Genomic DNA, 16,037 nt, shown 5'->3' with positions numbered 1-16,037 from the left:
TTAATAGGGACAAATGCAAAGTACTCCATTTAGGAAGGAACAATCAGTTGCACGCATACAAAATGGGAAATAACTGCCTAGCAAGGAGTACTGTGGAAAGGGATCTTGGGGTCATAGTGGACCACAAGCTAAATGAGTCAACAGTGTAACGCTGTTGCAAAAAAAGCGAATATCATTATGGGATGTATTAGCAGGAGTGTTGTAAGCAAGACATGAGAAATAATTCTTCCGCTCTACTCTGCACTGATTAGGCCTCAACTGGAGTATTGTGTCCAGTTCTGGGCATCACATTTCAGGAAGGATGTGGACAAACTAGAGAGAGTCCAGAGAAGAGCAACAAAAAATGATTAAAGGTCTAGAAAACATGACCTGTGAGGGAAGATTGGAAAAAAAAATTGGGTTTGTTTAGTCTGGAAAAGAGAAGACTGAGAGGGGACATAACAGTTTTCAAGTACGTAAAAGGTTGCTACAAGGAGGAGGGAGAAAAATTGGTCTTAACCTCTGAGAATAGGACAAGAAGCAATGGGCTTAAATTGCAGCAAGGGAGGTTTAGGTTGGATGTAGAAAAAACTTCCTAAATGTCAAGATAGTTAAGCACTGGAATAAATTGCCTAGGGAGGTTGTGGAATCTCCATCATTGGAGATTTTTAAGAGCATACTTAGTCCTGCCCTGAGTGCAGGGGACTGGACTAGATGACCTCTAAAGGTCCCTTCCAGTCCTATGATTCTATGATCATAATTATGCCATAATCATATCACTATGACAAATATGGGGTGTAGTATCACAATGCCTACCTGAGCTGCAAACACACCTCTGATTGCAGTACAGACATACTCTGTGTCTCAGAAACAACAAAGAGTCTGGTGGCACCTTAAAGACTAACAGATTTATTTGGGCATAAGCTTTCGTGAGTAAAAACCTCACTTCTTCGGATGCATCTGTCTCAGTCAGTCAGCTTCTTCACTGACACATCCTGATTAGCTTCTCTGGCCACTTTTCCCCTCCCTTCTACCAGAGGCACTTCCTTAACTGGTCAGGGTCCTGTGATGTTTTAGGGTTTCCTTTGATCCCAGACTTAGCATTGGGAAGAAAAAAACATCACAGCCTGGATGTAGTCACTAGATAACTTCTCCCCCCAGTTGACGACCAAGCCACTGTTCTCTTAACTCCCTTGAAACTGGTACTTGAGAGGCTGTCTTATCTGTTACTGTTTTACCTTTCCTGCTTGGTTCTGTATCAATACCTTTACAGCCTCTATTGATTTAACTCTATGCATTTAGTCAGACAGCAATACACAACAGAATAGGGAGAGTCAAACAAGAGACTCACACACAATATTCGTAAGAAATAGACGTTTTCCCAGGTTGTCACACAAAGCCTCTGCAACTCTTGTGATGCCTCTGGGAATTGTGAAATCAGCCTATTAATTTTTCTTTACCTCTCTAATGAGGCCCTACTGAGCTCAGTTGTTAAAATGGGACAATACTTAGCAACATCACATGGATTGTGACAATGAATTAATTAGTAAAGCACTATAGGAAATGCTAAATAGTATGATGACTGTTCTGTTTAACTACAGGAGTCTGCTATATTTTGGCTTTTTAAACTCTCTTCCAGTAGTTCTTGTGCTTTCTTTGCTGGTTTGGGGAGTAACACATTGTCATTGTTTTGCCATTCATCACCACTTGTACCCTACTGTGTGCCTCAGTGGACAGGTTTTCAATTCACTGATGCCCTCCTTTTTGCCTACAATATTGCTGCTGTTAATAATCCACGTTAAAGCCCTCTTTCAATACCCAGTTGTGCTGCAGGATCTCTTGGGAAAGTGCATGAGGTCTTCTGTAACCATCTGTAGCAAGGGGGCGGAACCGTCTGCCATTGCTAGGCCCTGGAGTATGGTGGGCATGGGTCCCCCACCCCCTGTGGCCACCCCACCCCAGGTCAAGAGGCCTGTGTTTGTCTGCTGTCTGCCTGAAGGCCAGAACCCTTTAAACTGCTTGTGGTACCCTGGAACTGGGGTACCACTGAGCCCTCTGGCTTACCAACGTGGGCTCCCTCTCACATCGTGATGCTGTGACAAGCTGCAAACCTCTCCAGGTCCTGCACTCACACAAACATTCACAGTCAGGGACACATTCAGCTGAATTACATGAATGCTTCTCCTAGCCATTCATGAACTGACACTAGAGAGGCTCCACCCAGTTCCCCAACCTAGGACCCCAGAGCCTGTATGGTCTTACACTGGTCAGGCTTCTGATCAGGGCAAGTTCATTACTCAGTCTGCCACTTCTATAAAGGAAAATTGATGTGCACCAGCTTTTGTACACCAAGCACTTCCACCAAAACACAGTTTTAGGTAAAATTATAAAACATCTTTATTAACTACAGAAAGATAAATAGATTTTAAGTGATTATAAGTAGTAAGCATACAGATCAAAGCTGATTACCTAAGATATGAAAGTAAAACTGCAATCCGAGTTCTATACATTAGCTAGGATTTGAATCAAGCAGTGTCTCACCTGATGGTATTGTTCCTTAATACACAGACTGGGATTCTTCTTTCCAGCCTGGAACCACCTCCCCAGTTGAGTCTTGTTTTCCAGACATGTTTCCAAGTGTTGAGTTGTGGGAGGAATGAGGCCAAGTGATGATGTCACTTCCCCCTTTTAAAGTTTCTTTCAGCTTGCTGGAAATATCCTTTGCTATGACGTGAATCAAGCTGTCTCCACTGTGTACGTGCCATCTCTGATTTGTTTCCATGGTAAACAGTTCCTGGGGTAGTCCTTTGTAGAGTGGATTCCTCTTAATGTGCCAGTCACACTGTCTGGCTGCTCCACTGTGGTCCCAGAAAGGTTGGTTGGTGGTGTTTCCACCTTCACATCATATTTCAGTAATACACATAGCAAAACTTCATAATTTCCCATACAATGATAGCACATACAATCCAACAAGATATTGATGTTCAACAGATCGTCTTTTAAAATTATACCTCACAGGGCACACTTTGTACACAACATGTCATAATTATATGATAGTGGTGAATATGGGGGTGCCAGGGTGCTGCTTTGAGGCACAGTGTCACACTGCTTGTCACTCTGCCCTTCCCCGAAGGCCAGAGCCCTTCAAATGGCTTGTTCGTTGGCCCCGCCAGAGGGCCAGAGCCCTGAGATTCCTAATTCTCCATTGAGCATTGTCTTTATAGACACAGGACAGGCCGGGGGTGTGGCCTCCCTCTGAGATTGTTGGGGAGGGATGGCCATGGACCCCCTATACCATCTATGTTAGAGAATGAGACACAGCCACTGTAGATGGTGCTAGCTGGGACTTATACAGCCTTTTTCTTTTTTTGCTGGCAGTTTCTCCCCAGTCTTTGTTTCTGTTGCGCAGACTCCTTTTGTTGCAGACTCTTCAGCAGGAAAAGCATATTCTCTTTAATGCCCATGTCCAGCCTAATCTAGTCAGTGGAAGCTGACAGGGATTTGATGTTGAACATTTTGCTGTACTGAGATTAAGAATCCATAGAAAATGACATTGGCATATTTTAAATTAAGAGGAATCAGATTTTGTGGATGAGTGGGATACTAGCATACTTTAGCATACATTGTTGTGAATGTCACTTCCACTTTGACAAGTTACTATAGATATTTTTCCCTATATGGAAGGAATTTGATTAATATTTACTGGCTTGGGCCAAAAAATGAAGTACAGTCATAATCCTAACCTTAACTATATTCCGGTATGTGTATATGATGAACTGGGGAAAAAACATAACACATGGAGTATGTTTGTTTGTTTGGCAGAACTGCACACTGCCTACAGTATGAAAGATTGAAAGTGGTTTCTGTGTTTTGGAAACCCACGCTAAAAGTTGGTTTTGGAATTGGATTTTGGTCCCCAGATGATGAAACATCCATAACTCTGGTCTTATTGGGGCATTCTATGGGATGTGAATACGCTTTGCTATAGGCTTCCCCCTTCCCCAAAGAAAACACAGGGTACTCTACATTACAATGCAAGCCCAGGGTTTGAACTCAGGCTCAAGCCTATCACCCTTTCCATCTACACACAAATCACACTAATCCAGGACTCAGAAACCACGTCCCAGGATCCCAAAGAAGTGGAGCCTGAGTCAATCTGGGACCCAGGCTTCAAACCCTATTGCTTTTCAGTGCAGATGCAGCTCCACTGGACTCATGCTTTGTGAGTCTGCCAAAAGTAGCCCATAATCCCATAGGCCAAATTTCTTTGTCCTCTGGATAATCAAGTTTGGTGGACAGTCAAGTTTTCCCACAGTGCTCCACAAACAAAGGGCTAGGGTGCTCACATTTCGGGAGGTTGCTACAAAGTCTGGGATATGGGTGGTTGGACTCAGGCCCACGTAATGCCAGGTAGATACTGGAGCTCCAGGTTGGTACTCAGGGTTCAACAATTCTTAGTCTGGGGGTACGAAAGAGTGTAGACACTCAAACCCTAGGTGAACAAACCTAAGGTCTGCTAACTTGAGTTCTCTTAACCCTGGGCTTACATTCCAGTATAGACATACCCATAGTGACTAAACACCCCCAACTTACTGGATAAGGAAAGGGTCCACCAGTTAAAATCAGAGCAGACCCTTTACCAAGAAATTCCCTTTTCAAGTGTCTTGGAGAGGGATATTTTTCAGTGTCTTCTGGCTTTTTAAAGCTGCTGTGTATATGTAATCCTATCTCTTTATTAGCATCTCTCCCAATATTTGTTGGGATTGACAATAACAGGTTAGCAACATATTGCTCTACAGATGGGTTATCATAACAATCTTCTCGTCCTATTCTGCCTAGAATTTGCACGCTATCTAGAAAACGTAGCTCAAAATAGAAATCAGAAATCTCTTGATCGTATTATCTTGTGCACAGGATTTCAGGCACTTTCTGATTATCAGTGGGTCTGAAATACAACAACCCCACTTCCCCCCAGTATGGTACTTTGGTACTGACAGGTAGAGCTGGGCAAAAAAAAAACATTTTTCCAATCCCATGAAAAATGTTGAGGTATCAACAGACAAAAATTTTAAATGTCAAAAATTTTTCCAAACCAAAAATCTGAAAAAAAAAGTGGGTTTGGCTCAATCAGAATGTGTTTCCATTTTTTAAAACTGTAATTAGCTTAAATTTTTAAACAAAATGTCAGTTTGAACCAGAAAACCAGAATCTTTCTTTTCAAACATTTTAAAATGAAACATTTTGACAATTTCAACATTTAAAAAAAAAAAAAGTAGAGTAAAAAAAATTCATTCAAACAGACACTTTTCAATTAAAGATGTCATATTTGACAAATTGGAATTTTTGAAAACAAATTCCTAACCAGCTTTATGGATAAGATCCCGGTAAAACTAGTAACTTTTAAAAAAATATCTGAACCATTCTGGACCTGCCAAAAGTTTTATTTTAGGATCATTTCCAGTTTAGGGCAAATGGGGTGTGTGTTTGGTGTTTTTTTTAAACTTTATCTCAGCCACTTGATCCATACCTGCGAAAAGTGAGTGCTTCTATAGTCATGATGTTGTGGTGATGGTAACTGAATATTTAAATAGCTTCAAGGTTGGTTTTCTCCTGGAATTGCTCTTATTTTAACTGACTCTTGGGTTACTCTCAAAGCCTGTGTATTGGGTTGAAACATATCTAAGTTTTCAGAAAATACATGACATATGACTGAGATCCATTTTCTACTTTGCATTTGGGACATAGAGAGGACAGCTGCAGATTGCAATTTGAAATATTAGTGAAGAATAATATGTAATGTTACCCTAAAAAAGTGAATATGGTAAATTACAAATCTGTGTGCAAGGCTAATGTGTCTGACCTTCGGGACATATTGATGAGAGATTTTATTCCATAGTGTCTGATCTCTTGTGTTAATGTGTTGGCAGTAGAGTGCTATTTCTGCCGTATTCCATAATAGATCTTCATTTCCATTATGGCAATATCCTGAGGATACAGTGTATATTTTTCATACTATTTAATTTGTTTGTCCATACTGTATGTTACTTGACCTTAAAAATCTGCCATTTTTGTCTTTGATAACTATAAAAAGGTTACTTCAGTATTCCCTATACTGACTATGGGGAATACTGAGGGAATGCTGCAATAATGAGGAGTACTATTTTGCTATTTAATAATTAGCATGCTTTTAAGGATGATGTCTATACTACATCTCAATGACAGTAGTCTCTTATGTACAAGGTGGATGAGGTAATATCTTTGGACCAACTATTGTTGATGAAAGAGACAAGCTTTCAAGCTACAAGGCTCTTCAGGTCTGGGAGAGGTACTCAGAGTTTGACAGGTAAGAACAAAATGGAACAGATTGTTTAGCCTGTGTAGTTATCTATTGTAAGAGACCATTGAAGGTGAAGTGGCCAGTTAACACTTCTGCAGTGATAGGACAAAAATGGGGTTTTGTGGGTTACAGGTTGTTGTAATAAACCATAAATCTAGTGTCTTTAAGACCATGATTTTTAGTGTCTAGCAAAGATATGAATTTTAAGCTCCAAGGTTCCTCTTTTGAAGGTTTTGTGCAGGTTTCCTTTGAGGACAAGGACTTGAGGGGTCAGTTATGGAGTGATCATATTTGTGAAACATGTCACCCACTAGCTGATAAGGTGTTTGTCTTTATCATTTTTCTGTGAGTTCATTCAAGAGTATAGTGACAACATAGTTGTTATTGGGGGCATTTAGTGCACTGGATGAGGTACACCACATGTGATAAGCATGTGCAGGACTAATGGATCTTAAAGGTGTGTTTGGGGCAGGGGGGTATTGATCATTGTAGCAATGGAAATACGTTTATAGGTTTTGCAACTCTTATGGCGGGGTCTGGTGCTGCTTTGAGTTGGTGTGTTCTGGTCTGTGGGGAGCTTGCTTCTGATGATGAGCTTGGTGAAGTTGGGGAAATTGTTTGAAGGCCAGAAGAGGGATTTCAGGAAATGGTCCCCAATGAGTATGGGCATAATAGTTTAATGATACCCCATATGGGTTCCAATGTGGGGGTAGGTGGCCATTAGGGGTGTGCAGTTAGAGTTCTCCACTCCCCGTATTGAAGCAGGCTCTCTGAGTATTTGGGTGGTCTGATACATGTTACAATTCCATGATACAATCTACTTCTCAAATGGAGTGTCCTTGTTTGATGAAGGCAGTTTTAATAGTGTTAAGGTATATCCCGGACTTTCCTCCTCTGAGCATAGTCTGTGGTATTTGAGTGCCTGGCTGTAGATAACAGATTTCTTGGTGTGTTAGGGTGGCTACTGGATTTATAAAGATACGTGTGGTGATCCATGGGTTTCTTGTCTATTGGGTTTCATTGTTGAAGCTGACTGTGGTGTCCTGGAAGTTGATGGTAGTGTGGGAATGTTCTAGAGAGTTTGATGGATGGGTGGTGGTTGTTTAAGTTGTGGTGGAAATCTATGGACAACTCTTCGCATCTGTCCTCACCTATCAAATCTTTTTTTTAAAAAAACAAAGATTTAATTTAAAAATTATTTAATTTTTCAAGAAAAATACAAAAAAAAAAAAAAAAAAAAAAAGCAATGCAACCAGAAAAAAAAATTAAAGGAACACAACCATCATTATTGCCAATGCCAGGAAAAATGAGTGCAAACATACAAGCTAAATTCTGCTTTTTATTATCCAGGTATAACTCCATTAATTCAAACTGAGTGGACTTCCTATTATGCTGGAATAAAAGGTATAAAGCAGGATTTGACTTTATAACTTTAAGATTTTGTTCACTTTTTGAAATAACTTCAACATATGAGATTTAAACTTAAATTTCTCCATTGGTCACATCACTTTACCACCAGGTTTGCTAATTATCCAGTGTATTTGTATTTTAATAAGGGTCTCTTCTTTCCAGTGTTCATCTTCTCTGACCTTTCAATGTAATCTTAATGATAAATTTGTAACATTAGGTTCATTTGCCAGGCATGGAGCTGTGCTGCCTAAGAAAAAAATTGTTTTCATTTCAGGATTAACAGAAAAAGAAGCTGGGCCATAAGGAAGGAAATCACTTATTCAAACACATCTTAAATATCAGTAAATAGGATGAAAAATTACTAGTGAGTAAATTACTGTTTTGGGGATAAATGTTCTATTTTGAACCTCTGTTCATTCTCTGTTATTTCAATATAATGCCATGAAGTCTCTGCAGACTTAATATATTGTCTTAAAAACTGAATTGTCAAGAGATGAACAATATTCTAGTCAGAATAAAATATACTCCCCAACCAATGTACTGTATAAAACAACAAAAAGGCACATTAAGACCCTGATTGAGCAATGAATTTAAGCATATGCCTAATTTTGAGCATGTGCTGAGAAGTCAGTGGAACTACTCGTGTGTTTAAATACCTTGGTGAATTGCGGCCTCACTGTAGAATATATATTCCCTCCAGCAATGTTGTGACAGATATGGCAATTGCCTGCAATATCCTGGACAAACCTTATTGAATTATGTCAAACCTTATTAAATTAAGTTTAAGTATTTTAGGAGCTTGTATTAAAAATTCAAATGTTTGTGGTGTTGTGGGATTATCTGTAATTTGTCTGGGAGATGTGACTAATGTAAACCCTGGAAAGTGTTCTGAACATTAAAAGACTCTCTTTTTAAACAATGGGCTAAGACCAAGAATGAACTGTTAGTTGAGTAGGTTTCCTAGGAAATACTTGTGTGGAGGGATACAAATGCCCACTTCCACACCTGATCTTTTGAAGCTTTGCCCTGGGGAGGGGACTTTTGTCTATGAATTATCTATTCCCAGGACCAAAAGACCCAAATGGCTTGAAGGAGTAACTCACTGATACATTGGGGTACTTGTTCTGAGCTAACCGCTGTAACGAATTTCTGATCACAGGAAAAAACCCTTGGTGCAGTTTGAGGGACTGCTCTCCAGTCAGAGCCCTTGTTGGAGTCACGGGGTGATCTCTGGCAAGCTTGTTAGTATGCATATGGGTTCTTATGTATTGATTTTTAATGTTTTCGCTTTTACCTGAAGAATAAATGAGTTGGCTTAGAAAAAGCTGGGTGGAAACAATTGAGGTAATTATACTGCCGACTGTCTCTGAAGAGAGAAGTAAAGCAAGCCTGGCTTTAGGCAGTTGGACTTTGCAGTGTAGGCAGGGAGTTGTGCAGCCTGAACAAGACCCTGGTTAGGAGTGAGAGACTCTGTTCTCTACCCAAGAGAGGTAACAACTGTGGAGCCAGAAGCCCGAGAGTGGGTACTCTTGGTGGACCATAGAGGAGGAATACAGGTGCAGTTGCCCTGAACTGTGACAACATACTCATCCCTTTAAAATACACTTAAAGCTTGTTTATTGATGTCAGTTATATAGTGATACAAACAAAATAATAATCAATCCCATTGCACTTTCTATTAATTTCATGTTAATTAAGTATAGTTTCTTTTCTTCACATGTTAAAAGGTGGAAAATATCCCATGGTAGAAAATAATACTATGGGATGATAAACCTTCTCTACCTATACATTACAAGGCAGGTATCAGGTTTTCTTGTAGGGACTTGAAACCAGTGGCTGAAGAATAGTGGCCCTTGAAAACTTACCAGTTCTACATAAGAAAAGTATATCTGATTATCTCAGTATTTGCAGCATGTTGCTGGGCTGCCCTGTACTTGCTATAGGAAACGTCTTGAGTACTGCAAATACTTACAACTTGCCACCTGCCTTAAATAACTAAGGAAGTCAGAGGAACTGAATCATGGTTTGGGTTCCTTAGTGTCTCTCAAAGTGAGCACGCACTTCTGTCCCTTGCCTACATGCATCTGTTTTTAACTTCAGGGAAGCAGAATTTAATTTCTCTGTTCACTGTTCAACTAGCTCTAGTAAGTGTGTGCATATTATGAGTTCGTAATTTACCTTGGAACTGTACCTGTTTGATGTGTCGCCCATGGGACTAGCTTGCCTTTATTATATTCACTGCCTTGCCTTCATTATATTATATTGTTCTATTCAGTAGTAATGCAAGGAACCTACAGGCCTGTATCCTGTAAGACATTAGCTTCAGCAGTTAGCATAAAGCTTGAGGGCTATGAACTTTGGCACAGATAAATGACCTAATGGTCACCCCCAAGTTTTGGGGAACTGAAAATAGAATGTGCAAGGGGGGATTTTGTCATAATTTACCATAATGAAACCTACCAACCACAGGAATATGAGTCAATATCCATAGATGACTGACCACAAGAATGCCATGGCAAGGAATTGAATTACGATATGTTGAGATCATTGATATATTAACCTATAGGAGAAGGATTCTCCAACATTAGTAGGGTGAGGAAATACAAATAAGGATGAGGGGGAGAAACCCCTACTGAATATGCATTAGACATAGTGGTATCAGTGTAACATATTATAAAAGCTGCATCCCAGCCTAGGGGCAGTAGGAGAGAGAGGGGCAGTTGGGAGGTACCAGAATGATGACCACTGATGATGATGAGGAAGGTGATGGAGATGAGGAAGATAATGGCTAACATTTCGGGTTGTTCTGCAAGGGATGGTGTGATGTTCAGATGTACATTTTCTATTATCTCTATCTTCCATACTGAGTTTGAGTGTTTGTGACTACACTACAAACTTAAGTAGACTTTATGTAAGTTGACATCGAGCCTCCGATTTAAGCATGTCAATCTTGCGTGTCCACACTACGCTCATTGTGTCGGCAGAGTGCATCCTCATGAGCAGGGCTTCCCTTGACGCAAGGAGCACTGCACTGTGGGTAGCTATCCCATACTGTACATAGCCAAGGGGAATTTTGGGTTGGGCTTGCAATGCCTTATGTGACCAAAACATTGGCATGGGTGGTTATGGGAACATGGCATTAGCCTCCCATGTTGCACTTCCCTCCCTCCCTGCTTCCCTCCCTCAAATCAACAGGAAACAAACCAAGCCTTTTTCTAAGCCTGGGTTACTTATGCGGACACCATAGCATGATAAGCATGGACTCTGCTCAGCTGTACACTGTTGTTGTGAGCATTACAAACACCTCGCACCTTATCCTGCAGTATTTGCACAACCAATACAGGAGCTGCCGCACAGAACAAAGTGAAACCACGCAAGCAGCCCTGCTGGAAGACATAGAACAGAGCAATTCACAGTTGCTGACGACAGTCACGCATCACCTTGACGCAGTTGAATGCCATTTCTGAGCCTGGGAACAAGCAGTGACTAGTGGGACTGCATAGTTATGCAACTATGGGATGATGAGCAGTGGTTGCAGAACTTTCAAATGCATAAGGCCGCTTTCCAGGAACGGCGTGAAGAGCTTTCCCCAGTCCTGAAGTGCAGCAATACTACTCTGACAGTGGAGAGCTGAGTGGCGATAGCTCTGTGGGAGCTTGCAATGCCAGACTACTACCAGTCCGTGGGGCCTCAATTTGGAGTGTGTAAATCTATCGTGGGATCTGTTGTGATCCAAGTTTTCAGGGCTATCAACAGACTTCTGTTAAGAAGGGTAGTGACTCTGGACAAGGTGCAGGACATAGTGGATGGTTTTGCCACGATGGGGTTCTCTAACTGCAGTGGGGTAATAGATGGAACACATATCCCTATCTTGTCACCAAACCAGCTTGCCAAAGAGTACATAAACCAAAAGGGGTACTTCTTAATGGTGTTGCAAGCACTGGTGGATCACAGGGACCGTTTCACCAACATCAATGTGTGATGGTCGGGAAAGGTGCATGATGCGCACATCTTTAGGAACACAGGTCTGTTCAGAAAGCTGCAAGCAGGGACTTTCTTTCCAGACTGTAAAATAACCATTGATGATGTTGAAATGCCACTAGTGATCCTGGGAGACTCAGCCCCTACCCCTAGCTCCCATGGCTCATGAAGCTGTGTACACAGGCAGCCTGGATCACAGTAAGGACCAGTTCAACCATAGGCTGAGCAGAATGGTGGTGGGATGTGCCTTTGGACATTTAAAAGGTCACTGGCGTTGTTTGCTTATTAGGGTAGACCTCAGTGAAAGCAGTATCACCATTGTTATTTCTGCCTGCTGTGTGCTTCATCATATCTGTGAAACAAAGGGAGAAAAGTTTCCGCCGGGGTGGAGGGTTGAGGCAGATTGCCTAGCAGACAGTTTTGAGCAACCAGACACCAGGGTAATGAGAAGAGCACACTGAGGGGCTCTGCGTCTCTGCAGTGAGCCAAAGTAATGTGACCCTTATCTGTGTTGTTCCTTACCAAACTGTCCCCTCCATTACATTTTCTCCCCCTGTAAATTCCACCCCAACCAACCACCATGTGTTGAATGAATAAAGAGTCTTTTCTCCTCAATCCATTGTTTTATTGTGCACACAAACACACAGAGACAGCAAAGACAAGTAAGATAACCTGGGGCAAAGGGCTGATAACACTGTGAGTGGAGAAACACAGAACACTTGCTTATAAACACAGTGCAATAAAAATCAAAAGTGTAGGAATGGGCGCCTTCTGGTCCTTGTACCCTCCCTTGGTGTTGAGTGCAAGGGATACTGAACTTTCCCCCCTCCTTATAGGACATTGGGGGAGGAGGATGTAGAACGGTGATTATGGCAGCAGGTTCAGCATAGGCTGCAGAGGGACTCTAGCATCCAGCTGCCTTTCTTGAACCTCAACCAGACGCCTCAACATGTCTGAGTGCTCCTTCATAATCCGCAGCATTCCTTCCTGTGTGGCACAGTCTTGTTTCCTGCATGCTCTCCTGTCCTCCCTGTCAATGTCTGGATTCTCGGACAGTGTAATCCTCCATGCTCTGACCTGCATCTTGTCACCTCTCAGAGGTGCGCATTAACTCATTGAACATGTGCCCCTGAGTCTTTTTTCTGCCTTCTAATCTGGGAAAGTCTCTGTCCTGGTGTGGAGGATTTGCTAACGGACAAGGTTTCAGCTGCAAGGAATGCAGAGCACAAGGGAGTATTGACAGTGCATACATTGTTTCTGGTGCAAGCTTAATTTTTGTTTTATTTAAAAAAAAAACACCCCTTAATACACCTCACTGCAAGCTGCAATGTAATCACAACCATTGGCTATTGCAAGAGTTGGTCTGCTGCTCCAGCCATGGTGAGTAAGGCTATGAGGCATGGGCAAGAGGCCTTGTGCTGCTGCTTTTGTGAAGACATCCTTGGGATCACAGGTTGGAACTTGAGAAAAGCCCCTTTCCCCTAACAACCTGGATGGTGCTTGAGGACAGGCACCAGTGTAAAGCCCCCCAAATAGTTTGTTTTTTACAAAAGTGGCACCAGGTTGGGGGGCAAAGGAGACAAACAGGAAGCCACCCCCACCTTCATCCCCCCCCTTTTTTTCCAATGCTGCTTGCAATACAGGGTGATCCTTTCCATGTTTGGGAAAGTGTGGTTGTGGGACCCATATTTCACCAAACGGGGGCGGATTACTTGTTGAACTTGTTTGTGGTTTAAGGGCTAGCATTGAAAACTTCCTCCATTTTCCCTAGGTGACCCTATGTGATATCACTCTCCTGAGGGTAACCGAGGTGGTAAGGGAGCAGATGCTGCAAGCATCTGGGTACAGACCTGGTCCTTATGCTGCAATGCTGTGTGCTGCAATGATGCCAGCAAAACTAATACTGGAGTGGCACGGGAAAGTGTCCTACTGTGGTGGACGAAATAAGGCAGCCCTTTCCAGAAACCTTCTGCATAGGATTGCAGAGTACCTCCATGAAAGCTTCCTAGAGATCTCCATGAAGGATTCCTGGGCCATCCCTGGGCACATAAACATTCTTTCTTGGAGAGCACCCTCTGTGTAGCTGAACTGGCCACTGATACACCTACTTTTTTGTTCATATTAAACATAAAAAATAATAGCATGTAACCCCTACAGTGTGATTGGAAATGTGTAGTCATCAGAGGTGCTTTCCCTGGCATCACGCTCCACTGCCAAATGGTCCTGTAAAGGGATGGGCTCCAGGGTTAAAAACCATTCTTGGTTGTCGGGGAGAATGGATCCTCTGCTTGCCTGTCTCACATTGTCACCCCCCACTCCTCTTTCTCATCAACAATGTCGCCCTTCTTGGTGCTCGAGGTTGCCCAGAGCTTCTGAGAGGTATCCACGGAGCGTTTTGGGGTAGTGGTGCGGTTGCCTCCAAGAATCACATGCAGCTCCTCATAAAAGCGGCATGTCTCTGGGGCAGAACCAGAACGACCGTTCGCCTCCCTTGTCTTCTGCTACGCTTGATGAAGCTCCTTTATTTTCATGCAGCACTGCTGTGTGTCCCGGGTGTAGCCCTTTCCCCCATGCCCTGCATGATCTTGGCATAGCTGTCAGCATTTCTTCTGCTGGATCGAAGCTCTGCCTGCACAGACTCATCTTCCCACACAGCAATAAGAACCACTACCTCCTGTGTACTCCATGCTGGAGCGTGTTTGCGGCCTTGACTCTCCATGATCAGCTGTTCTGGCAAGCTCTCCATGCATATCAAACAGGGAATGAAAATTCAAAAGTTCCTAGGGCTTTAACAGGGGAGCAGCTGTTTCCTGTGTACCTGGCTGATGTGCAGTGGAGTTGAAAGTGCTTTCCAGAGTGCTGACAATGGAGCACGTGGGACACCTCCTGGAGGCCACTTCATTCGAATTACACAATGCAGTGTCTACACTATCCCCATGTCAATCTGTGGAGGTCGAATCAAGCGCTACATCTCTTGTGGAAGTGGAGTACAGAAGTCGAGTTTACAGGCCATTTAGGTCGGCAGAAGGGACTCAGTAGTGTAGACACATTCATTATTAAATTGACCTAATGCGGCTTATGTTGACCTAACTTTCTGGTGTAGACTAGGCCTAAATGTATTAATAAATATGGAGGAGTTCCTATAGTGTGAGTGTTGCAACTGTGCACATTGGGGTTCCCAACTATATAGTAGTTTTAATAATACTGGCCCTGGCCTTGGGACAAGAACCTGTCAAACCTCAGAGTGATAATTAGGAATTGTTAGGTAACCAATATAAATAATACATAACCTGTAGATCATGCTACAGGTGTGACCTTTGTATACACTACACTGTTTTAAAATTAGCAATGGCAAACTGGAAGCTTGTTTCCCCTGGAATGGCTTCTCCACTTCCACTGCTAAGAACAAGCAACATCAGCACCTGAAGACATTTCTACATCTTTCCTAATAAATGAAAAGTTTGAATCTGAAGTCAGGTAACACTTTGCCTTAAGGAGTTTTCATAAATGAGTTTTTTTTCTTCCTGCTTAAAAGACAAGTCAGTAAAGATATATTATAAGTGCTCTCATGAGATATCACACTTTTATAACTCTCCTCCTTTAAGAGAGAGTCACAGAAATAATGGCGGAGCTCCATGCTGGAGATTTGTGAAATGACAGCCATTTTCTGAATTTCTTTTGTGCATTGCATTGAAAGTGTCTTGATTAACCCCTTTACTGTCATATTATTTTTTTGTCAGAGGCCACCTCTGACACTTTTGACAAGTGAATGTCCTACCTCAAATAAAATCGTTGGGGGTTTTAGAGTTGTTTATAAAATTCAGCCGCTCATAGTGTTTTATTTATATAAGGCAGAGTTTGAGTGTGAGATTGTGTGGGACATGCTGGAGGGAGATGGTTTTGAGATTTGGAGCTATAGGATGGAATGGAGGGGAAGAAGAGTGTAGAAGGATAATGTTAGCTACAGTAGCCCAGATCATCCTAAGAAACTCTGCCAAAAAGGGGACGTTGGTGCCATCTCCCTAGTCGTTGGCATTTTCCCTCCAGCAGGGCTCTGTGATGTTGCCATTCTGCTTGTTACACAAACAGAAAGAGATTGGGAAAGACACTTTTGTTTGTTAATATGTTCATCACCCGCCTTTGTTTTCAGAACATCTCCATCTTCCCTCTGTTAGCCACAGCCCTGCATTGGGAAGATGTGTAATTGCCTGGTCCAGTGGGAACAGCACATATGGTTCCTGGAGCTTTCAGGTGGAGAGAGAGAGAGAGGGAAGGCACCTCATCTCCTATATGCCATTGGGGTAGCCCCATGTTCTCACCTGTGGAGCTG

This window comes from Malaclemys terrapin, chromosome 3 (genome assembly GCF_027887155.1).
Source record: "Malaclemys terrapin pileata isolate rMalTer1 chromosome 3, rMalTer1.hap1, whole genome shotgun sequence".
NCBI lineage: Eukaryota > Metazoa > Chordata > Testudines > Emydidae > Malaclemys > Malaclemys terrapin.
This window is presented reverse-complemented; position numbering follows the sequence as displayed.